Source organism: Bos javanicus, chromosome 27, assembly GCF_032452875.1.
Source record: "Bos javanicus breed banteng chromosome 27, ARS-OSU_banteng_1.0, whole genome shotgun sequence".
Taxonomy (NCBI): domain Eukaryota; kingdom Metazoa; phylum Chordata; class Mammalia; order Artiodactyla; family Bovidae; genus Bos; species Bos javanicus.
Genome location: NC_083894.1, coordinates 29112236 through 29137141, shown reverse-complemented (window position 1 = coordinate 29137141; position 24906 = coordinate 29112236). Strand labels below are relative to the sequence as shown.

The 24906-nt window shown below is 42.9% G+C and overlaps 1 protein-coding gene and 1 pseudogene across 1 annotated transcript in view; one reads left to right on the top strand and one right to left on the bottom strand.

The window, feature by feature from the left end:
* Positions 1 to 24906, top strand: part of FUT10 (fucosyltransferase 10) — a 78934-nt gene that overhangs the window by 38039 nt on the left and 15989 nt on the right. The window lies entirely within an intron of this gene.
* On the bottom strand, positions 15927 to 18173 carry LOC133239975 (PC4 and SFRS1-interacting protein-like; annotated as a pseudogene).

Here is a 24906-nt window from a genome sequence, read left to right as displayed (position 1 = left end):
GGTCTGTGGCTTATTTGCTCGTCAGGAGGCCTCTCTGGGGTTGGAAAGATTCCTGCTCCAAGAAACCGAAAAGCTGTTGGTTATGCAGGTGGAGGCCTAAAGCAAGGGGTGAGGCCAGTTTCTTCTTGCTGGCGTGGCTTTGTTTAGAAGCTTGTGATACGTGGTGGTCGTTCTGTCCCTTGAGTGGGAGATGGGACTGATTGGGGGAAGGGGGAGGAACCTAGGGGTGCCTCGGGACATGGCAAGAGGAAAGGGGGGAAACTAACATTTCCCAAGTACTCTCTGCATTACAGGCACAAAATAGACCTAGAAGGTCTGTCTTGTCCTCATTTGAACGATGAGGGTGCTGTGACTCAAAGTTATGATAATATGCTCCAAGTCACATTCGTACAGCTAAACTGAGTTTTTTTTTTTTTTTTTTTTATTCCTAACTCCCTTGGCTCAGAAACCCACATTCTCTCTCAGATACTCTGGTGACTTCTTAAAGACTTTGGCAATGGCCTTTAAAAAAAAACTTACTGTGCCTGAAGAGAAGCAGACAGAGCCTTTTCGATTATGTGCCATGTTGGTAGAGTCAGCGTTTATACTAGAAACTATTATCCCTGTTTATGAACTTGTTGACTTTCAGGAAAGCAAGTGTGCCATAAATATAAAATACTGCAATTTAATCTCTGAAATGATGGAGCTCCCCTCAGCTTGGGGTAATCATTCCATGATGTACATAAGTCAAATCATTATGCTATAAACTTATACAGCACGGTGTATCTATCGTATCTCATTAAACTGGAAGAAGAAAAAGAAAAACCAAAAAATTATTTGCAATGTAACTGACAGGTTATGATCTACGATTTCCAACAAAGAACTCAGAATCTGAAATGTCCAAGTTCTGTATGGCATGTTTGCGAGGGGCAGAAGTTTTGCAAGGATTATCATTCTGATTTTCTGTGGGTGGGTACAGACTCATCATACGGTGCTTTTGGTCAAAATGTTTATCAAGGGAGTACTGATGGGGAACATCCCTTGGTTAAGACTCTGCCCTTCTACTGCAAGGGGTGCAGGTTAAATCCCTGGCTGGGGACCTAAGATCCTGCATGCGGCTGCGAGTACCCCCACCTCCTCAAAAAGGGAATATGGATGTAGGAAATAAGGTCTCTGCTTATGGGTTAGAAGCTAATATCAGAATGACCTTGAGCCAGGTAAAGAACTTCTGACCTTGAGTAGAACTGTTGGAGGAGGAAGATTAGAAGAGGGTGCTCCTCTGGAGAACCCAGCCCACGCTGCTGTAGTATCGACACAGCAGGATCGAACACTCAGGTCCAAGTGCATGTTTTTGTGATCAGCAGAGCGAGGGTGGGACAGGAGAGGGCAGCCACTCTGGAGACAGAAAACTGTTGGAGTTGGGGGAACCGCAGGGCTCCCTCCCTCATCTAAGGGCAGAGGAACAAATCTTGGAGCTGAATATATGTCGAGATACTGACACACGGTGTGTCAGTGTTTTGGCAAGGAAAGGTGGGTGATTTTATCTAGGAGTAAATAAAAGTTTAGGAAGAAAGTGCATTCTTTTCATTGCGAAAGTATGGTGAAAAGTGGGTATTCTTGGGTTTTGTTTTTTTTTCTTTTGAGAGGGGATGGAGGGTGTCAAGGGGGACCTTCCATCGTTTAATCTCTCCATTTTCTCTCCAGAAATGATTTTGATCATATTCTCTGTGTTGCTTTGTCCATATTCCTTAAATATTTGGTTTAAAGCAGTTATTCATGACAACAATGAACACTTTCATATGAGATACTTCATCCCTCCAAATCGCCCACAAATAGCAAAATGAGTTCTGAAATCAGTCACTTGCTGGACCTACGCATTACTTTTTGAGCATCTATGTGTTAGACTTCTGTCAGCACTATATTTGATTTTGTAGGCATATACCCTCAAAATATTGAGGAAATGGCAAACATATAGATTCATTTCCCCAGTTGAATAAATAGTTGTTAAGAATTCAGGACACGTTTCCCTGTTAATCATGACTAGGTTCCAAGACCTGTCTATCAAAACCTATTGAATCCGTAATGAAGCCAGACCATAAAACTAATAGTCCAAACCTGATTTTGGGGTCCTAGAAATAGGAGACTTACTCCATGGAGAGGATAGAAGATCTAAGATTAAGAGAGCATATGACATTTGAAGATTTAAGTAAATTTAAGAAATCAGTCCTGAATGGAAGGACTGATGTTGAAGCTGAAGTTCCAATACTTTGGCCACCTGATGCAAAGAACTGACTCATTGGAAAAGACCCTGATGCTGGGAAAGATTGAAGGCAAAAGAAGGGACGGCAGAGGATGAGAAGGTTGGATGGCATCAGTGACTTGGACACGAGTTTGAGCAAGCTCCGGGAGTTGGTGATGGACAGGGAAGCCTGGCGTGCTGCAGTCCTTGGGGTCGCAAAGAGACGGACACGACTGAGCAGCTGAACTGACTGACTGATTTCCAGTGACTTGCCACTAGAGGGCAGTATGTGCAGTGAAACCTCATAATGGAAACAGCTATTGCCTTCTTATCATTTCTAATTATGCTTTTTTATGTTCAAATGTCACCCCTTAATTTTTAATTTGAATTACATAAATAATGGGAAGAAGACATTGAAATTATATACAACTATAACAAAAAGCAACTTAGGAAGATAAAGAATTTTGTTTTTACCAAAGTGAAAGTGAAGTCTCTCAGTTGTGTCTGACTCTTTGTGACCCCATGGACTGTAGCCCACCAGGCTCTTCCATCCATGGAATTTTCTAGGCAAGAGTACTGGAGTGGGTTGCCATTTCCTTTTACCAAAGTAATGCATAAACAATTTTAAAAATGAGATAGTATTAAAAGATGTTTAAAAATGTTTTATTGGAGTGTGATTTATTTACAATGTTTTGTTGGTTTCAGGTGTACAGCACAGCAAAGGGAGCCAGTTATACATGTACATAGATCTCTTCTTTTTTAGTTTTTTTTTTCCCATATGGGCCATTACAGAGTATTGAGTTGAGTTCTTCTTAACAACTATTTATTCAACTGGGGAGATGAATCTATATGTTTGCCATTTCCTCAATACTTTGAGGGTATATGCCTGTGCTATGGTACCCCACTCCAGTACTCTTGCCTGGAAAATCTTATGGACGAAGGAGCCTGGTAGGCTGCAGTCCATGGGATCGCGAAGAGTCAGACACGACTGAGCGACTTCACTTTCGCTTTTCACTTCTCATGCATTGGAGCCTTCTCCAATGGCAACCCACTCCAGTGTTCTTGCCTGGAGAATCCCAGGGATGAGGGAGCCTGCTGGGCTGCTGTCTATGGGGTCGCAGAGTTGGACACGACTGAAGCAACTTAGCAGCAGCAGCAGCAGTATAGCACTTATACAGGGTTGCCATTTCCTTCTCCAATGCAGGAAAGTGAAAAGTGAAAGTGAAGTCGCTCAGTCGTGTCCAACTCTTAGCGACCCCATGGACTGCAGCCTACCAGGCTCCTCCGCCCATGGGATTTTCCAGGCAAGAGTACTGGAGTGGGGTGCCATTGCCTTCTCCCCTGTGCTGTACAGTAGGTCCTTATTAGTTATTTATTTTACGTATGATAGTGTGTGTATGTCAGTCCCAATCTCCCAATTTATCCTCCCCCTGCCTGACCCCCTGGTACCATAAGTTTATTTTCTACATCTGTAACTCAGTTTCTGTTTTGTAGGTGAGTTCATTTGTTCCCTTTTTTAAATTTCACACTGACTGCTATTGTATGATATTTGTCTTTCTATGAATTAGCTTCACTTAAGTATGACAGTCTCTAGATCCATCCATGTTGCTGCAAATGGCATTGTTCATTCCTTTTTATGGCTGAGTAATATCCCATTGTATATCTTCTAAACTTTTTTTTTTTCTAATTAAGAGAAAGTTCTCTTTCCCTCTCCCCAATACTTCTGTTTCCTGTAGCTTTCCTGGAATTTGTGTTCATATTTCTAAATAATATGTGCATACTTATATTTCTTGAGATAGTTATTTAGTTTATTTTTAATGACATCGGAAATCATTGTTTACTATATAATTGTTAGAATTTTAAGTTTTCATCTTTGCACTTTTCATTCAGCTTTAATAGTCATCAATCTTCTCTAATTTGTATTTGACCAACCCCACATTTCTCCTTGTCTTCCTAATTATTTTAAATAATTTCTAAGCACTATATCATCTTACATTTCCCTTTTGGATATTTTTACCTGGAGCTAATAATTGTCTTCAAATGATTGCTTAATTTTTATTAATTATCATTTACTTTATTTTAGCAGTTTTCCATTTGATATATATATATATCCCATAGATATATATATATTCCATATATACCTATCTATGTAGGTAGAATGTTTGTATGTATAAAACAAATGAATTTTAGGTACATAAATAAAGTTTAACATTAAAGGGTCTGTGTAGGGCGAGTTTATCCTCCTTCAGAATCTTGGAAGATTTGCACCAGTGGGTTCTAGAAGTCCACTGTCATTCTGATCCTTTTTCCTTTGTAAGTGAACTTTGTGACCAGTCACACAGGCTCGTTTAATTAAGGGACATTAGATTTCTGATTTTGGTACAGTTTTCTATCTTTGAAGGAAAGATACCGTAAGTATTGTACTAACTAAGAACACTCTGGAATTGGGTTCACCTTCATATTAGGTTATTACCTATCTGTATCTGGTAGTATTTTTCTTCCCATTCCTTTGTAAATAACCAGTGTTCTAAAAATTCATAGTGATGTTTTTTTTTCCCATTGGGATGGACTCTTAGGCCTGTGATTGACTGGCCAATATTTTCTATCTTGCTTTGTGTGGCTCTGAGGTTGGAGAGTGAATTGACTGGATCAAATTGCCGTTCCACTGGTACAGTCATTGCTGTGTTTTTGAGGCCTTTTTAAACTTCATGCTGGTGTATTCTTTATTCCCAGGGCTTCACTTTTGCTTTCCTTGGTTCTTCTATGTCTTTGAAGATATGTTGAAGGCTTCTTCAAGAAAGTAGCTTGGTAATGTTGATTTTAAAGGTCAAGAGTTTCACTGCTGTTGGAGGATTTTACCATCTCAGATCTTTAAAGATAATGAAAATGTATGGTCAGTAAGGATGGATTTTAAGTATGATACATTGTTATTTAGGGCTTCCCTGGTGGCTCAGTGTTAAAGAATCTGCCTGCCAATGCAGGAGACACTCGTTCGATCCCTGGGTTGGAAAGATCCCCTAGAGAAGGAAATGGCAACCCACTCCAGCATTCTTGCCTGGGAAATCCCATGGATAGAGGAGAGGAGGCTGGCGGGCTACAGTCCATGGAGGCGTAAGTGTTGGACATGACTGAGCTAGTGAACAACAACAATTGTTATTTAATCATTGCTCGAATGTTAACCGTCAAAATGGTTCCCTTGGCCTATGTGATGTCCATGAGGAGGTGTGACCCGATGTCCATCCAGAATTGGTTGGAAGTGCCTGTTTTGAGCTGTGAACGGCGAATGCTGTTCAAGTACAATTAAGAGTTTTGAGCTTCAGGACTCTCTGATGTGCTTAGTGAAGTATACACGTGCTTTATTTAGAGCTGGTCATGACATGGTCCTCTAGATAAAGGGTCCCCAACCTCTGGGACCTAAGGCTTGATGATCTGAGGTGGAACTGATGTAATAATAATAGAAATAAAGCTCACAATAAGTGTAGTGTGTTTGAATCACCCCGAAATCATCCCCCCCTCCCAACAGTCTGTGGAAAAATCGTCTTTCATGAAGTCGGTTCCTGATGCTGAAAAGGTTGGGGACCGCTTTTCTACATTGCTCCCTCTTCATTTGGCCTGTTATTATTTTAAATCCCAAATGAAGATTGTCTAAAGACTGCTTTTCTGATTAACTAATGGCACCGTGCAGTTTTTCATTCTCAGAGCCATTCTGTAAACGCATCCTCTTCAGTGTATCTGCGAGGGAGCAGATTAGTAGAAATACTACTCCATGGTTCATCTTGGCCTCGTTCCAGCTGTGCTGTAGATTAGACACTACTTCGGCATTTCCCTGTCTCTCTCCTTCATCCTGATTTTGTGTTATCCCGTCTTAATTTTCTTATGTACCTTGGATCAGTGAAAGTGCTATTTTTCTCATAACGTCATTCACCGATTCTAATCCTCTCACTCCTTTCATGCGAGCTCAAAGATATCTCTCTGGTGCCATTATTTTTCCTGAGCACTAGCTCCAAGTTACTGGGGGAGGATTTATTTTCAAGGCTTGGCACCTGAATGGCCTGGACCGTAAAACCCAACTGCTATCCACGGCTCGTTATTAGACGGGAGGGGACCTGACGATACAGTAGGAAACCTGAGTGAAATGGGGTCTGGGGTGGTCATCAGCGCCAGGCGGCTGGCCCGAGGGGTCTGCCTGGGCAGATGGCGCTGCACTGGGGCCCCTGCATGCCCACTCAGCTCCAGGACTGTCTCTCATGTTTCCCCGGGGCCAGGATCTCGGCTATGGACCAGACTTCATTGCATACCAGCAGATGGGAGAGGCAACCCAGTTACTTTCCATTTCCCAATCGGGAAATAATTCTGGGAAGACGTTTGGCTCTGCGGGTGCAGCGCGAGGAGGCGCTTTACTGGCTAGCAGGAACCAGCAGACATCTGGCACATGGCAGTGTACACGCATGCACACACCCGAGGCTCAGGCGTCTCTTATCCCTCGCCAGGTATGTAGCAAGTGGGAGAACTTCTGGCTTTTCGCTTGAGAAGTTTCCAGTGCAAGTTCATGGGAGCGCCAGCTGGCCAGACTGCTCTCTGCTTCCCCGTTCACCACCAGGAGGCAGAGCCTCCCCTCCTGTGGGCCTTGCAAGGTCACGGCCATCTCAGGGCTGCCCAGCAATAAGGCAGAGTCCATCCATTCCAGCCTCGGATGCCAACAACTCGTGGTGCCTCCCAGATCTCTGGGCAGCATTAGATTCAAGGAAGAACAGAGAACTGAGAAGTGATGGTTTCCTGGGAGCAGGGCAAGATAACATTCTAAAAAACCAAATACTCGAGGTTGTGAAGGGTAGGGTCACTTCATGATTGGCTGAAGGGCACCGGCTTGACTTCTCTGGTCCCCTCTGAGGTACCCCATCCCTCCATCCTGAAGGCCTGTGCCTCCATTCCCTAGTATCTCGCCAACTCTCAGATGTTTCCTCGAAGTGAGTAGATAAGACGTCAGGGTCAGAATGGAGACCACCTCCTGAGCAAAAGCCACCTCGTGCATTTTCATTAGATTAGGTTCCCATGGTCGGAATTGTCTCTGTTTATGTTGGGCTGCCCTAACGCATTGTTCAGAAGGCACTACCCCGCCTCCTTTGCTGTTGTGCCCCGGGTCTTCTAGTCTTCTGATGAGTTCATGGTTATAACAACAGCAAAACACTGCAGAAGGGGAGAACGGTGGCCATGCTTTTCTTTCGATATTTCCAGAGAAGGAATCTGTACAATTTCCTGTAATGGAGGGCTGCACAAGCTCTGAGTGAATTTCGAGTTTATTTTTCACAGGGACTGGGGCAACAGGCTGCTGCCTTAGCTTCCTGTAAGTGTAGAGTTGAGAGTGACCATGGATCTTCGACCTTCCTCAAGCTTCAGGGAGCTCTCCAACAGCATCCCTAAAAGATGTTGCTCCAGTCTGTCCCGCATCCAGATGGAAGATCTGGCTCTTCCTTTTTTTTTTTTTGGCTCCACCACGCAGCATGTGGGATCTTAGTTCCCCCACCAGGGAGCGTACTCGCACCCTCTGCAGCGGAAGCGCGGGGTCTTAACTGCTGGACTGCCAGGGAAGTCCCGCACTCTTATTTTTAAAATCAACTCATGTCATTATACACTACCGTGTGTAAAACAAGTAGCTGGTGGGAAGCTGCTATATATAGCTCCGTGATGGCCTGGGTTGGGGGGATGGGGGTGGTTAGGAGAGAGGTCCAAGAGGGAGGGGATTTATGTATCCACAGAGCTGAGTAGCTTGATTGTACAGCAGAAACCAACACTGCATTGTATAGCAGTTATACTCCAATAATAAAGTAGAAATAAAATAAACTCTTGGAAGGTTAAGTTTACATATAACAAATGCACACATTTTAAGTCAGCAGTTGGTTGCAACTTATAGTTAAGATATAGACCATTTACCCACTCCAGAAAATTCCCCTGTGCCTTCTGTAAGCCAGTCTGCCCTACTCCCTCTTCTCTTCTATCCCTCTGGTCTGATTTCTAGCACCATCGATTCTGGTTTTGCTCATTTAGAGACTGTGGACTGTCTTTTGTCTGGCTTCTGTCTCAAAGCATATATCTGAGACTCCTCTCGCTTCCAATCAAAAAGAGATGAAACTTGGGACTCTCCTGGCGATCCAGTGATAAAGACTTCGCCTTCCAACATACGGGGTGCGGGTTCGATCCCTGGCCGCAGAGCTAAGATCCCACGTGCCTTGCACCCAAGAACCAAAACAGAAACAGAAGCAGTCTTGTAACAAATTCAGTCAAGACTTGAAAAGAAGCAATGAGACTGTGATTTGTAGCGCACACTGTAGACGTATCTGACTGGCAATAAGACTCCTGCCTGTGGCTATTGAGGGCCTGGACATTGTTTTCTTTGATGGGGTATTGCCTGGGGGGTGACTGACTGCCCCGAGTTCCCGGGGCTCAGGTAGTTCTTAGGGTACCGGATTTTCACTGGTAAAACTGGAGATACCCCAGACAAGCTGGGATGAGTGGCTCACCCTCGCTTCTGTACTAGAGACGGTGAAGAACGTTAGGCTGCCAGGGGAGTGAGCGTCTAAACAACAGACGGAGGACAAGAAAAAGGGACATGTTAGGTTTCTTCACCTTGAGTCTCAGCTCCAAGGACCCGGCTCCCGAAGGACCCTCTGCGAGCCTTGCAGTTGGAGGTTTTGCTGGCTTTGTGTCACTTACCCGGTTTCAACTGATTTTTTAAAATTTTGTTTATTTTTAAAATTTTTCATTGGAGGATAATTGCTTTACAATGTTGTGTTAGTTTCTGCCATACAACAACATGAATCAGCCGTAAGTATATACATATATCCCCTCCCTCTTGAGCCTCCCCCCCACCCCCACCCCCATCCTACCCCTCTAGGTCATCACAGAGCCCTGAACTCAACTGATTTTTGTAAAAAAATATTTTTTATAGTTTAGTTCCTTATTTTATTAAGGACGTGTTATGTTTCATTACTTTTCTACTTTCCAGAATACTCCTTTAAGAGCTCCAGCACTGCCAGCATTTAATACTTTTCAATGTAATCAAAAATTGTGAAGCCCTATTGAAAGCATGAAGATTAACATTAAAATAATAATTATTATTATTATTTCAAGGTGCTTGGTTTGATGCGCTCCAGCTTGATTATTTTGATGTGTTTAATTTTAAAAATCCAACCACTTTTTCGACTGAGTTACAAGGCTCTGCCCTAAGGTGGCTTCTCTGAGGATGTTTGCCAATCTCTCGTTTATATCTGAAGTAATTCATTCACTGGATGTTAGCTGTTCACTTGTTGATGGTCAAGGAAGCTGTAATCTGCCTGCTTTCCTTTTGGGGCAGATGAAATTCCTGGCAGTTGACTGAGTCACATAATTTCCAACATAAATTCTGAAACATAATGCTCTTGTAAGCATGCTGGATTCCAACGGAAATCTTTCGAAAGTAGCACTGGGGTGAGGTGGCGGTTCTGGGCTGTGATTTGGGAGCCTTTACGTGCTATACAGAATTTGTGAGGCTTTTTAATGCTTCTCTTCAGAGAGGTGTCTCATTTTTTGCCTTAAAAAAAAAGGAAAGAAAGAAAAGAACCCTTTTGGCTCTGCTGTGCAGCATGTGGGAGCTTATTTCCCTGACCAGGGATCAAACTCTTGTTCCCTGCCTTGGAAGCTCAGAGTCGTAACCGCTGGACCACCAGAAAAGTCCTGCCTTTAATTGTTTTGGTTTTTAAAATGTACACAATTAAGGCATGAACAAATCACTGATGCAATTTAAACAATAAATATAGTGAGTGAAAACATTCAACCTTACTTTCTCAATCCCTTCTCCAGTTAGATTTTCCTTCTAGAATTTTTGAATTCAGCCTGTAGTTTTGTCTGTTTTTTTTTCTTAAACTGAATCATACCATAGATATATATTGTTTTTTTTTTCCATTTAAACATGTGTTTTAAAGATTTTTTTTCATATTAGACTATATCAGTTTACTTCATTATGTCTAAAGTTATGTTGATTCAGTAGTATGGCAGTACCTACATTTACTTAATCATTCTCCTGTCCATGGTTATTTAGGTTGCTGTTTTTCTGTTACATTACCACGAACATACATCTGTCTTTGCCTATATGTACTCTTACTTCTCTAGATATTTGATAATGGAGTTATTGTGTCAATGGATAAATTAAATTGAATTTTGGTACACACTGCCAAATGGGTCTCAACAAGGCTACACCAATTTCCCCTCAAAGTTTAAATTCTTTTAACATGTGAAAATTTTGAAACAAAATGAAAATGGATAATTAAATTTTGCAAGCTCAAACAGCAAATTGAGAATTTGCTCTGTTTTCAATAAAATCTTATTTATTGCTTACTTATACATCTGATTTGTATAAAGCTCAGAAAAGACTTTAGACACTTGGTTTATTGATTTAACTTGCCAGTTATAATTTCATGGACTTTGCATGAGCTCAGAATTAGAATGAGTTTTAATGATTTTCCATGACTGACTGCTAAGATGTTTCATTAGAATAAACACTAATGAAAATGTGGTCAGCATGGAATTCTCTAGAACTCTACCTGTGGAGAAGGAAATGGCAACCCACTCATGTATGCTTGCCAGGATAATCCCATGGACAGAGGAGCCTTGTGTCATAGCCTGGTGCTACAGTCCATGGGGTCACAGAGAGTCGCACACCACTGAGCCACTGGACATGCACACATGACCTCCTCCTGAAAGATCTCCTGTATGGAAACTCAGCTAAGAGTCTGGTTCTTTAGTATTTCCTTACCATCCCAATGTGTTTATTTTTGGCTGTGCTGGGTCTTTGTTGCTTGGAGGGCTTTCCCCAGTTGTGGTGAGTGGGGTACTCTCTAATAATTGTGGTGGTTTCTCCTGTGGAGCACTGGCTCGAGGCATACAGACCAGGCAGTTGCCGCTTATGGGCTCTAGAGCTGGGGCTCAGTAGTTGGGGTGCACGTGCTTAGTTACATGAGGCATGTGGAATCTTCCCAGACCAGGGGTTGAACCTGTGTCCCCGGCACTGGCAGGCAGACCGCCATCCACTGTACCAGACTAGGGAAGTCCACTATTCCATGCTTAATTTTTATAACTCACTAATCCTTTCTCACATCATTGGCTCTGTCAGTTTTTTGCTTTTTGCAAAGAGTTAATAACTGGATGCTAAAGTGGCATGAAGACTTCGTTATTATTATTTTTTTTTTAATGAGCAGTAGTATCACTACTCTACCATGAAGTATTGTCGTAAGTAATTAAAATAAAATTGCTCTACTTGTCAGAGCAAATGAGGCGGCAGAAAAGTCCTAAGATGATGTAGTGATTTTTCTCATCATTTCATCTCTTTCTCCCTAACTTAATATATCCGTTTATGTTTAAAGAAACCTGTTGACCTCTTTGGGTGGAGATGCACGTCATGAAATCAGACATCTAGGATTGTGAACTGAAATTCTTGTTTGCTTGTGATGGCACTGATATATTAATAATTTGCCAATGACACTTGTAGGAAAGATTTCTTTTTTAGAATTCTCAGTGGTTCCACATTTGAGCTCTATTCCCTTGACACATGCTTGTTGTTAACACCCTGTTTCTTTTTTTAAAAAAATCACTTATTTATTTATTTTTGGCTGTGCTGAGTCTTTGTGCGGGTTTTCTCTAGTTGCAGCGAGCGGGGGCTGCTCTATAGTTGCAACGTGTGGGTTTCTCATTGTGGTGGCTTCTTTCATTGCAGAGCACAGGCTCTCAAGTTTGGCCTTCAGTAGTTGGGGCGCACAGGCTTAGTTGCCTTGCAGCACGTGGGATCTTCCTGGACCAGGGATTGAACCCCTGTCCCCTGCATTGGCAAACAGATTCTTTTTTTTTTTTTTTTAGTATATGTGCTGCCGAAGTGAGCACGGCAAACAGATTCTTAACCACTGGACCACCAGCAAAGTCCCAACATCCCATTTTTACTTTTACTTCTTTCTCTTTCACTGCCTCTTCTTGCCCAAATAAGCTTTTGCAAAATAAGACCAAAATGTATTTATATTTATTTCCCAAATATCGTTGAGTACCTGCTATATCCAAGATACTATGTTAGGTTCCACAGCAAAGATGAAATAAGACATGGGTCCTCGAAAGCCCCTCTGTCTGCTGGGGGTCTGTACAGGTGCCCACATAATTATAGTTGAGTGTGAGAAATGCTGTAGTTCAGACTTATGCAGAAGACCACGAGATAACTGAATATGGAACGATGAAATGAGGAGCAGGGCAGTTTGGAAAACTCATCTTTCAGATGTGTCCTCCTCCTCAGGTCCGCTGGCAGTAGCAATTTAGCCTTTTTTAGAAAAAGAACAGAAGGAGCATTGTTCTTTTTCAAATTTAACATCTCTGAAATCAGCATGTATTTTGCCTTTCTGTGGTTCAGTCGCTCAGTCGTGTCCGCCTCTTTGTGGCCCCACAGACTGCAGCACACCAGATGTCCCTGTGCTTCACCATCTCCCGGAGTCTGCTCAAACTCATGCCCATTGAATTGGTGGCGCCATCCGACCATCTCATCCTCTGTCACCCTGTTCTCTCCCTGCCTTCAGTCTTTCCCAGCATCAGGGTTTTTCCCAGTGAGTCAGCTCTGCGCATCAGGTGGCCATGTGCATTTCTAGTCTTCCTTCAGTCACTGTCCATGGAGCATCACCAGTGATGCAGCTGAGACTCTCTGTGTGGGCATGAATTGGGCTGTCCTTCTGTCTGGCACGAGGGGACCACTGCAGCTGGGGGATGTTTCCATCCCCAAACCAGTGAAGGGCCATTTGAGGAAAATATAAGTCAAGGTGGTGTCAGAAACCTTTCTTTGACGGCTTCTAGTCACACCGAGAAAGCATCGGCATCAAAAGTTGGGAATGGGTGTCAGTGGTTTGGGAGAAAAATCTTGGAGACAGTACTGGAGCACTTTTTTAAGCAGTCTGTATTGCCAGCAACCTTTTTTTCTTTTTAATGGAGTTGTATTTGACTTACAGTGTTGTATTAGGATTGCCAGCAGTCTTAACAGCACAGAACAAAATAGTGTGTTCAAAAAGAAACATCAGAGATTGGAAAGTGATTCAGAAAAGCTGGACTCTGTAAAAGTGTGTTAGATACTTAAACAAATTTTCACCTCTATATTTCTCACAATATTAACAGGAGTGATAAGTGATAAAAAATGTATGAGAAAATCTGAAAGAGTTCTTTCAGTAAGTATAAATAAAAATTCTCAGTATGTGGAAGCATTGTATCAACAGTTTAATTGGAAATATTTTTCTTTTCTTTATTTTTGGCACACCTTGTGGCAGGCGGATCAGGGATCAAACCCATGCCTCCCTGCAGTGGAAGAGCAGAGTCTTAACCATTGGCCCTGTGGAAAAGTCCCGAAATATTTTTCTTAGTGACACAAAAAATAATAGAACATCATATAATTTATTTTTCCTGGATTCGATTCAATTAAATGTGACTGCCTTCCTTCCTTCCCTGGTTCCTCCCATCCATCCTCCATTTAAAAAAAAACGCACATGTGCGCACATGTGAGTATGTGTGTGTATGTGTGTGCGTGTGTGCTCAGTTGTGTCCAACTCTTTTCGACCCCATGGACTGTAGCCTGCCATGTTCCTCTGTCCGTGCATTTCTCCAGGCAAGAATACTGAGTGGGTTGCCATTTCCTTCTCTAGAGGATCTTCCCGAGACAGAGATCAAACCCACGTCTCCTGCATTGGCAGGCAGATTCTTTACTGCTAGTGCCACCTGGGGAGCCCTTTTTAAAAAATGTGGAACATAAAAGAAACACAGGAGAGGGATCTAGGTGCCTAAGGGATGAGGAGGAAGATACTCTTTCTTACATAATCTTTTGTTCACTTCATTTTAATTTATATGAAAGCCATGCTGCTGCTGCTGCTAAGTCGCTTCAGTTGTGTCCGACTCTGTGCGACCCCATAGACGGCAGCCCACCAGGCTCCCCCATCCCTGGGATTCTCCAGGCAAGAACACTGGAGTGGGTTGCCATTTCCTTCTCCAATGCATGGAAGTGAAAGTGAAAGTGAAGTCGCTCAGTCGTGTCCGACTTCTAGCGACCCCATGAACTGCAGCCCACCAGGCTCCTCTGTCCATGGGATTTTCCAGGCAAGAGTACTGGAGTGGGGTGCCATACATACTCCAAATTTAGACAGCGAATAGCTATCTCCTGATGTTACCACTTAAGACTTTTATCTGACTCCTTTGGTTGCTATCGCCAGATCTCTAAGTATTATAATATAGTGCATGCATGCTTAGTCACTCAGTTGTGTCTGGCTCTTTGAGACCCCATGTTCCTCTGTCCATGGAATTTTCCAGGCAAAAATACTGGAGTAGGTTGCCATTTCCTCCTCCAGGGGATCTTCCTGGCCCAGGGATGGAACCTGCATCTCCCAGACCTCCTGCATTGGCAGGCAGATTCTTTACCACTGAGCCAAGTGAGAAGCCTAAGTAACACAGGAATATTACTATTTCATAATTTTTCAGCGTTAGGCATTAACTTCTGACTCTATCTTGGAAGATCAGGATTTATTCTTTTACCTTTTGTTGCTCAACACACACATACACACTCACTCCCCTTTTAGAATCCTTGCCTTCCACTTTTATTATTGTATTTGATAGATCAACACTCACCATGCATTATATGGCCACCCAAATGATATTCATGGATGAATCAGTACACTGATTACTCTTCTTGTTTACCCCGAGTTAATAATTAGATTTTTTAAATTGCTTGATTTTTTTTGATAGAAAAATTCTTTAATCAAAACAAGTTTTCATGTTGACAACTTATGGCTTAACTAGAATAAATTTGTCCAAGTTTAAATTATGTTAGAATCAAACAGAGTTCCCTCAAAACAGTGGGTCCTAGTTCCATTGTAAGACCTCTCAAAAGCAAAATTCCAATTACTGAAATGATTCCAAGTTTTCATAAAGATGAAAAACAATTACCCCAGAGGTCAAAGCATGCAATGCATGTCACACGCAAACACTGGTATTAAGCCTTTTCCCCTGTATTCCTAGTTTTCAAACATGAGAAGCATCTTTTAAGCTACTGCAAACCAGCAGCTGACCTAGTATTCAGAATATCTTAGAAATGCTGTTTGTTAAGGTTGTTCTTAAATTTTGTGTTAACCTTGGTTCACTCTCATTTAGTCCATATACATGAATATACAGACAACTTCTTTAGTCTACTGCCTCGGAGTAACTAGCTTTTTGCAATCCTGTCACATGTATGTGTTAGAAATAAAAATTCCCTTCCCATACAGCCATGTTTTCAAATACGTTAGTTTCCTTATATAGTATTTATATTTATTTACTGCAAAAAGCATTATGGATTGCATTTTTTCCAATTTAAAAAATACTTAATGACTTCTTTAATGAGTGGGACTTTTTAAAAAATTCAGAAACTTGAGACATTTCTCAAAAATAAACTTTTATCATCTGGTTTTCAGTTTCAGCTCCTACTACCTGTAAAGGATCTTAAATGGTTGAACCCTAAAAGCCAAATTCATTCCTACATACACCACTGCTTACTGCAGGAAACTCATGTGACTTTCACTGAATTCTCAGGCACGAAACTAAATCACCTTCAGAAGTTAACATGAGTTTTGCACCTCCTAGAAGTGTCAGTTCAATGTCAGTTGGGTATCTAGCTGTCATACAAAAAGACATACAGACTGCACATTGTTAGAAAGCAGCAGGATAATGTAGCACAAGGTAGGCTGAGATTGAAATCAACTTTGGATAAAAGAAAGGAGGGTGTGAGTACTTGACAGAAGTAACATTTTATCAGCCATAAAAATGCTTAAATTATACAAAACCCACAACAGTGAAAAGACAGCCTGGTAAATCTAAGATTTGTGAAAACTATGCACAAAACCCATAGTATCTGAGAAAAGAGGAAAGGTTTATACAAGTAGCAGTTTTAAAAATGTAACTTTTTTCTACTATCAATTACACATTAACATACACACACTAAATGAAAATATACTACAACCAATGTCTGGAAGAGCAGTTTAACATTTCCTAAATGAACTTCCCCTCACATTCACTGTATAATGTAGCTGTTAATATTGCACACGTACAATTAGCAATGTTTAGTCACTTTTAAACAAAGATAAGGAGATTACTCCCTCAAAACAAGTTTCAAACATCAAAACCTATGCTTATAAAAATTTAAAACTTTCAGCAGTCTAAATATTTCAAATGAAAACCATTGCAAACTTCTCAAATATTCTCTATATTCCAGGTATGTCAACCTAGTTTTCTAGTTTAGAGACTTTCAGAGATACTGCAGTCTCTCTCTTCCCTGGATGGCTTTTTCTTCCTGCCCGCCTCGGTTGTCTTTGCTTTCTTCATTGTTAGCTCCATCGTGTTGTGGCTGATTACTGTCTTGAGCATCCGATCCTCCATTTAGACCCTTTGAACCTGTTTGTTCCTTTTCTAGCTTTTTATTTGGCCCTTTATTCCCCTGATCCTCGGTTTTATTTGCTTCCTCATGCTGTCTTTGTTCGGCAAGAGATCTGTTCAGCACTTGTGTGATCACAGAATCTTCTTCACCAACCAAAACATGTTCTTAAACTTGTTATACAACATTGCAGACTTTTCCATGATAACCTAACTTTGAATTGCCGTACTTTGAAAAAAGCATTATCATCTCTGTGTTTTTGAGCTTGTTGCATTGTGTGATCTGAAGTGAAGCCAGTTCATCCAAGGCCTCCGTACATCTGTTGACATCAAGATTATCAATTTTGAGTGAATTGTTAATTTCAGCATGTATCCTTTGAAGTGGAGAATCCATTGATGTTTCTCGCTTCTTCTCCACTTCCTTAACTTCTGGCTTCTTTCCTTCATCTCTTTTATGTTACTCAGTTCCCGTTTGCTATTCTTGCTTGCCTTTTCTATCGCGGCTTCTTCCTCCTCTTGTCCTTTGAGCATATTCCCTCTATGAGCAGTGTCCAAGTTTCCCCCCACCTTTTCTCTTCACCTTCTTGATCATCTCCTTCCTCTTCAGAATCAGAGGTTGATGTAACCCCTGTTTCGGCTAAATCTTTCCTTTTTGATTCAACTTGCTTTTCCCCCTCTTTTTAAAATCTCTTTTCTTGGCTTTTCTTCTTCCTTCTGGCCTTCTTCATCCTTTTTAAGCTGTATTTTAGGTTGTTTTTCCTCTTGCCCCTTTTTCTTGCCTTTGTCTTCTTCAGTTATCATGTCTCTCTCTGAAGGACAGGGCTGTTTTGCCACTTGGGGTCTGCATCTTGGTTTTGGAATCTCGACCTCTGTAGCTGGAGGTTGTCCTCTTTGACTCACTTTTAGATCAGCAGATGCTGTTGCTGTAGTCACTACTCCGGCCTCAGTTTCTACTTGATTTTCTGGCTTTCTCTTCCTCCCTCACCCCGCAGCTTTTGCAGTGGTTATGTCAATTGCTTTCATAACATTCATTGCTGGCTTTTTCTTCATGTTCAGTGTCTTCCTGTGGAAACACTTGTTTCTTTTTCTTCAACATCAGATGACGGATTTGACACTTTAGCTGATGCCTGTTGACTTGAAAATTTCACTTTCAGATTGTTATCCATCTCCCATAAACTCTTCATTAAAGCCTTTTCATTCATTTGGTTTGCTGTACTTTGCCTTATTTCCTGAGTAAGGAAATACATCCTTTGGGCCTAAAAAAGCAGTCTCATGAGTTGCAAAAAAGAAAATCGGTAGTTTGTTTGTAGGGTGGTTTTACAGCTCGGTCAGGAACTTCATCTACTCGAGCTGGCCAGTGAGGATAGCCTTTCACCTTGGCAAAGATGAGGTCCCCAGGTTTGAAGTCGCGAGTCATGTTTCAGCGGCGAGGCCGAGGGTCCGAAGCCCAGGAGGTGCGGCGGCGCGGACCGCAAGGGGATCCGGGAAGGCGGACCGGGGCTGGGGCGGCGGCAGAATGCGGGGAGGATGCCTCGGGGTGCCGGCCGCGCCTGCCTGCGTCCACGCAAGCCACCCGTGCCACCGGCTGCTGCAGAGGCGTCTCAACGGCTCCGAATAGCAACCGCCGCTGCCGCTGCCCTGCTTGATTTTTAAAAAAATGTAATTAGCAGAAATTCAGCTTTCAACTGTCTGACCGGTCAGAAGTAAATATTCCTTTTTTTCTCCTGCCCTAGCTGTTTGCCTTTGTATTATTCTATGTTGAATTTGGATGGCATCACCGACTCGATGGACATGACTTTGAGCAAGCTATGGGAGTTGGTGATGGACAGGCAAGTCTGGCATTGCAGTCCATGCGATGGCAAAGAGTCGTACACAACTGAGCGACTGAACTGAACTGAATGTTGAATTATGCCTTCCCTGGTGGCTCAGTGGTAAAGAATCCATCTGCCAATGCAGGAGACCCGTCTGCCAATCCTGGATTAGGAAGGTCCCCTGAAGTAGGAAATGGCAATTTACTCCAGTGTACTTGCCTGGAAATCCCATGGACAGAGGAGCCTGGCGTGTTGCAGTCCATGGGGTCACAGAAGAGTCAGACACAACTGAATGACTAAGCAACAAGAAATGTTGAATTAGAGCTAATGGTTTAATACTTACATTTATAATCATAAGATACCTGAGACCTATTTGGTTTTTGTTTGAAGCCACAGAGTTTCTAACTTAATGTCTTCCAAGTAGGAGGGTTCAGTGAAACCTTGCTCTTTTAGGAGTGGCTGGGTTTCTCTGAGTTAGTGGTGGTGTCTCCTGTCCCCAGGTGTATTGCCTTCAATAGTGGGGTTCAGAATGTGGGGCAAAGAAGCATCTGAATGTGGGTTTAATATTAGAGAGTAAATGCTCACGTGCCTTGAGAGAGACCGCAAACCCTAACCAGGGCCATGAAAGTTTCCTGTTGAGCAGAACTTTCTGGAACTTGTCAAAGTGGCTGTGCTAACAAGCCCTGGTGACACCAGCTCCTGTCTCCCCAGGCGGAGGGCAGTGCTTTGGCTGCACTGCACAGTGTTATTTCTGCTCCGGTTTCTCCTTGGTCTTCACAGCACTTAATCCTCACTTCTTCTAATTATTACTGGGAAAGACACTGAATTTCTTTTTTTCACTTAGATTTAGAAACTGTCCAGTACTTAAATTGGCTGTTAAGCTTATTGCAGACAGCTGGGGCAGGGAGGTAGCGATTGTAATAGTTTATCTCAAAAACTAAAAGTTGTTTGAGCTTTATGATTTAATCCAAGGCAGGAAATGAGAACAAACTCAGTGAGGTCACTGGAAGTTTAGCTACAGCTGAGATGATTAACAGTAGGTGTGATTTATGAGCTATTGCTGTCTCCCACAATAACCGTATTTTGCTCATTGTTTCATTAGCTTTTATATCTTTTGGCCATACAAGTGATCATTTCTGATGGGTAAAGGCTCTTTAATAAAATCTTTTATTTTATTAAAGCAACACGAAAGTCTTTATCTTTTTTTAGATTGTGCCAGAAATACAGCAAAGATGATTTGTAATTTGTGATAAAACTTAGAATATGGTCAGGTAGAGTTTCCTGGAAGACCTTCACTTCTACCTCATCATTCTTTGTAGTACCTAGGTCATCAGTAAGCCTGGAGTGCTGCCGTCCACGGGGTTGCAAAGAGTTGGACACGACTGAGTGACTAAACTGACCTGAGGTCATCAGTATTCTGTATATTTTTATTAGCAACTCAGAGAGACACTTTTCAACATACCTGGATGAAGAATGTGCTTTTGATTTCCAGTAATTTGAGGGTTCCTTTCTTAAAGGGAGTCTCATCTTCTGATTTTATATTTTCTCTCCTTAAATAGAAGGCTTGCATTTTTTCTGCCTCCACGTCCTCACCGGATGGAATAAGAGATTAAACAGAAAGGTTGTTTTCTTAGAAAATGGAAAGCGGAAGCCTGGGAAGTGGTAACAAGGGGGTAGAATTATGAAGAAAGATAGCATTTTTAGGAAAATCAAGAGAAAGAAACCAAGAGAAAACTCAGAACAAAACTTGGAATAAAAATTGTAATCAGATAGAAATCTCAAGTTTTGGAAACGGGCTTATGTATTAATCATAGTCTGAAAGGAATAAAGATTATCTTAGGTATTTCAAACAATAGGAATTTATTACAGGAGTTGATTACAGAGGGATTGAAGGATCAGTAGAGTACAAGAAGAGAGAGGAAGACTGTGTAACCTGTTTAACTGCACAGAACCTTGGGTCCATTTTGGGTGGAAATTGTTTAAAAAATGGCAAAATCTTCCACGTACATGATGTTTTGTTCCTCATAGGGATTCCAAGGAAAAATGAGCATAAAAAGCTATTTATTGGTCCGTCTTGTCAAAGCTTGAGGAACTGCTCAGATCTCTGGGGCTGTACACTGGGCAGTAGCTCCTGGGTATTCTGGAGTCCTGTGTTGGAGCTAAGATTCCAAATATCTGTGATGTCGTTTCTGTAGCTTTATCCTTGGCCTTTTAAAGTGTGTCATGTGCCAAAGGTTATGATAACTCCAATTCTGTGCACCTGAGATCTATTTTTTAAAAAATGAAGCGTTATGCTCAGAGGTAGAACTCCTGGCTTACTGTAAGAGCTTTAAACCAACCTTGGTGATGACGTTGATGGAGAAAAAGAAGACCCGTAAAGGAACGGATTTCAGAGCAAGATGGCTAATTTAGTCAGAGCCCCGTACTTTGTGATTGTCTCTGGACTCCCCAAGCAGAATTTTTCTGAATGCTGCTAGATATCTGGTCGAAGCTTAGGGGAACAGTCTGGATACAGTATAAATTTAGGATCCATCAGTAATTAGATTGAGTTAAAAACCTCAGTGGAGATGGAACAACAGTAGTTATGTAGGCCTGTTTTAGAATAAATCATTGAAAAAGGAGTCATTTTTAAGGAAAAGTGCTAAAGGGAAGTGATCACCCCTCCAGTCGCTCCTCTTCCTCCCCGACCGTATTGGGCATCACTGTTCACAAGTTTTCAGTCCAACTTTGTATCCTTGCGGAAGACTGGGTTCAATCCCTGGGTTGGGAAGATCCCCTGGAGAAGGGAAAGGCTACCCACTCCAGTATTCTGGCCTGGAGAATTCCATGGATGGTGTAGTCCATGGGGTAGCAAAGAGTCGGACGCCACTGAACGACTTTCACTTTCACTTTGTATCTTTGGTTTAAGGAATAGAAAAGGTACATCAGGCGTCTGTGTAGTTCAGAGCTTGAATTCCGACCTCCCAGTAACCGTGTTTGAAGAGGATCATATGCACCATGAATTTGGATACTGGAATGTTTATACTTGCTCAGGAAGAGTCTGTGTGGTCTTCCTTCAGCTGTTCCCCTTCATGTGGGGAGAAGAGTCCACAGACCAAGGTCACTTGCTCACCTGTGCCCACAGAGCCCATGCTTCCTGGTTGAGGCATCACACTACACACACCAGAATCCCAGCATTCCTTGCCCCCAAGGCCAAGGTGGAGCCCACTTCCAGACCTTGCACTGGGCAGTTCTCTGCTTTATCCTTCCAAGATCAAACTGGGCTGCTAGTATGCACTCCTGGGCTTGATAGATGGCCGGGGGTGACTGCAAACGTGTGGAGTGTAAAAGAAAAATTTCAGAGATTTCCCTGGCGGTCCAGCAGTTAAGACTCCCTGCTTCCAATGCAGAGGGTTTGATCCCCAGGTTTGGGAACTAACATCCCACATGCTGGACAGCACAGCCAAAAAGAAAAAGAAAAATTCTACACTAGACATTTGTTAAAAACAGCAAGGAAGATTTTACTGGAGTTACTGTAGTAGAAGAGAGAGACTTCGATATAGAACTGAGCTCAACTCCAAGTCCAGCAAAGACAGCTGGGGACTGAGAGCCAGCAAAAATGAGGAGTCAGTGGAGAGCAAATGACTAAGAGGACATCAAAGGCAGGAAGGTCTTGCTAAACTGGCGTAACAGGATTCTTGCTAAAGGCAGACTAGCCGTTGGATTGAAAAACTTGTTCAGACACTGAGGGTTGAGGGTTGGGGTGGGGGGTGTGTCTCACTAAACCAACAAGCAGGATTCTTTGCTGAAACTGGGTTCTGTGGGCCAAGGGGGGGCTGCTGGCCAAGCTTGAAGAGTGATGAAAAGAGCGCTCGTGGTGGAACTTGGCCTTGCAGGTTGAGGTCAATTTTCGGTGTCGATGTTTGCAAGATCCCCAGAGTGTGGGACAGAGCCAGGGTGGAAGGAAAGGGGTCCAGGCACCACTGCCTGCTAGTCTGAAACTCGGAGGAGCCTGAGAGTCCTGAACTTGAACCTGGCCTTCGGCTGCAGTTTCCTTTGAGGGACTTGAAAGGTGGGGCAGAGGTGTTTTGGTGGGGGCTCTTTCAACCGGGGAAAAGCCTTACAGACGACACACTCAGGTGCTTTCTGAGGGGGCTGGTCAGTGGAGGACAGAGAGGGAGAGACCCTGAGGAGGGAGAGCAAATGGGTGTTTCATTTGTGGTGTCCTGAATTCTCCAAGCCAGGCTTCAGCAATACGTGAACCGTGAACTTCCAGATGTTCAAGCTGGTTTTAGAAAAGGCAGAGGAACCAGAGATCAAATTGCCAACATCCGCTGGATCATCGAAAAAGCAAGAGAGTTCCAGAAAAACATCTATTTCTGCTTTATTGACTATGCCACAGCCTTTGACTGTGTGGATCACAATAAACTGTGGAAAATTCTGAAAGAGATGGGAATACCAGACCACCTGACCTGCCTCTTGAGAAACCTATATGCAGGTCAGGAAGCAACAGTTAGAACTGGACATGGAACAACAGACTGGTTCCAAATAGGACAAAGAGTGCATCAAGGCTGTATATTGTCACCCTGCTTATTTAACTTATATGCAGAGTACATCATGAGAAACGCTGGACTGGAAGAAGCACAAGCTGGAATCAAGATTGCCAGGAGAAATACCAATCACCTCAGATATGCAGATGACACCACCCTTATGGAAGAAAGTGAAGAAGAACTAAAAAGCCTCTTGATGAAAGTGAAAGTGGAGAGTGAAAAAGTTGGTTTAAAGCTCAAGATTCAGAAAACGAAGATCATGGCATCTGGTCCCATCACTTCATGGGAAATAGATGGGGAAACAGTGGAAACAGTGTCAGACTTTATTTTTGGTGGGGCTCCAAAATCACTGCAGATGGTGACTGCAGCCATGAAATTAAAAGATGCTTACTCCTTGGAAGGAGAGTTATGACCAACCTAGATAGCATATTCAAAAGCAGAAACATTACTTTGCCAACAAAGGTCCGTCTAGTCAAGGCTATGGTTTTTCCAATGGTCATGTATGGATGTGAGAGTTGGACTGTGAAGAAGGCTGAGTGCCGAAGAATTGATGCTTTTGAGCTGTGGTGTTGGAGAAGACTTTTGAGAGTCCCTTGGACTGCAAGGAGATCCAACCAGTCCATTCTGAAGGAGATCAGCCCTGGGATTTCTTTGGAAGGAATGATGCTAAAGCTGAAATTCCAGTACTTTGGCCACCTCCTGCGAAGAGTTGACTCATTGGAAAAGACTCTGATGCTGGGAGGGATTGGGGGCAGGAGGAGAAGGGGACGACAGAGGATGAGATGGCTGGATGGCATCACTGACTCGATGGACGTGAATCTGGGTGAACTCTGGGAGTTGGTGATGGACAGGGAGGCCTGGCGTGCTGCGATTCATGGGGTCACAAAGAGTCGGACATGACTGAGCGACTGAACTGAACTGAACTGAGTGAATGGAGGGCAAGGTCTGAGCGAGTAGGTGAGGGTGAGTCAGCAAGTAAGAAAGAGTCGTCTCCCTTCTCCTCTTGTCATGTCCTGCCAAGCCCCAAAGAGAATCGTGGTTTGTAGTAGAGAAAGATGTTCATTTTGAATAGATATTATCCATGTTTGGTGTGAACTATGGCTTTGCTTGATTTAAACGAAAATCATGAGTTGTGTGTGTATGGTAAAGGTAGAAGACAAAACATTTAATAGCCTGTTAGATTGATTTATAGCCTTGAAATATTCAGGCATATGGCGGGTGGGACTCTACACTCTTGCCTCTGGCCCTGTGCTGTTAGGAAGGGGACTGCAAACTTATTGACTGGCCTGCAGCACGGGTTCTGTTCAGGGTGGTCTGAGAGATTTCCATGCTTAGAGGTAGAATGCACAGATGCCTAGCTGAACGTGTATCATCAAGAGAGGTCCCTAAGCCCTGGGCGTGTTAGGAACTGGGCTGGGCAGCAGGAGGTGAACAGCAGGGTGGCGAGTGAAGCTTCCTCTGTATTTACAGCCACTCCCCATCATTTGCATTATCACCTCCTGTCTGCTCAGCTACTGTGAACTGCGCATGTGAGGGCCCTAGGTCATGCACTCCTGAACAGGATCATCCCCAAACCACCCCCCTTCCCCAATCCATGGAGAAATTGTCTTCCAGAAAACTAGTCCCTGCCCAGCGGTCAGTATCTTCCAGGAAACCAGTTTTGCCCAGTGTCAAAAACATTGGGGACTGCTGGGCTACATGATGTAGAATTGATGTAACGGTCAGGTAAGCAGACTCATAAAGAGAGATGGCAGGAGAAGAGAGGAGAATATGGGTCTGGAAGTCAGGACCTCTCCCAGAGTCCCTCTGAAGTGGTGAGAGCCAGGCTGTCTGCAGAAGTGTGTGTGCGGTATTTTTAGGTAACCCTCAGAAACTTACAGAAAATAAACAATCTGATGGGCCATGTGGG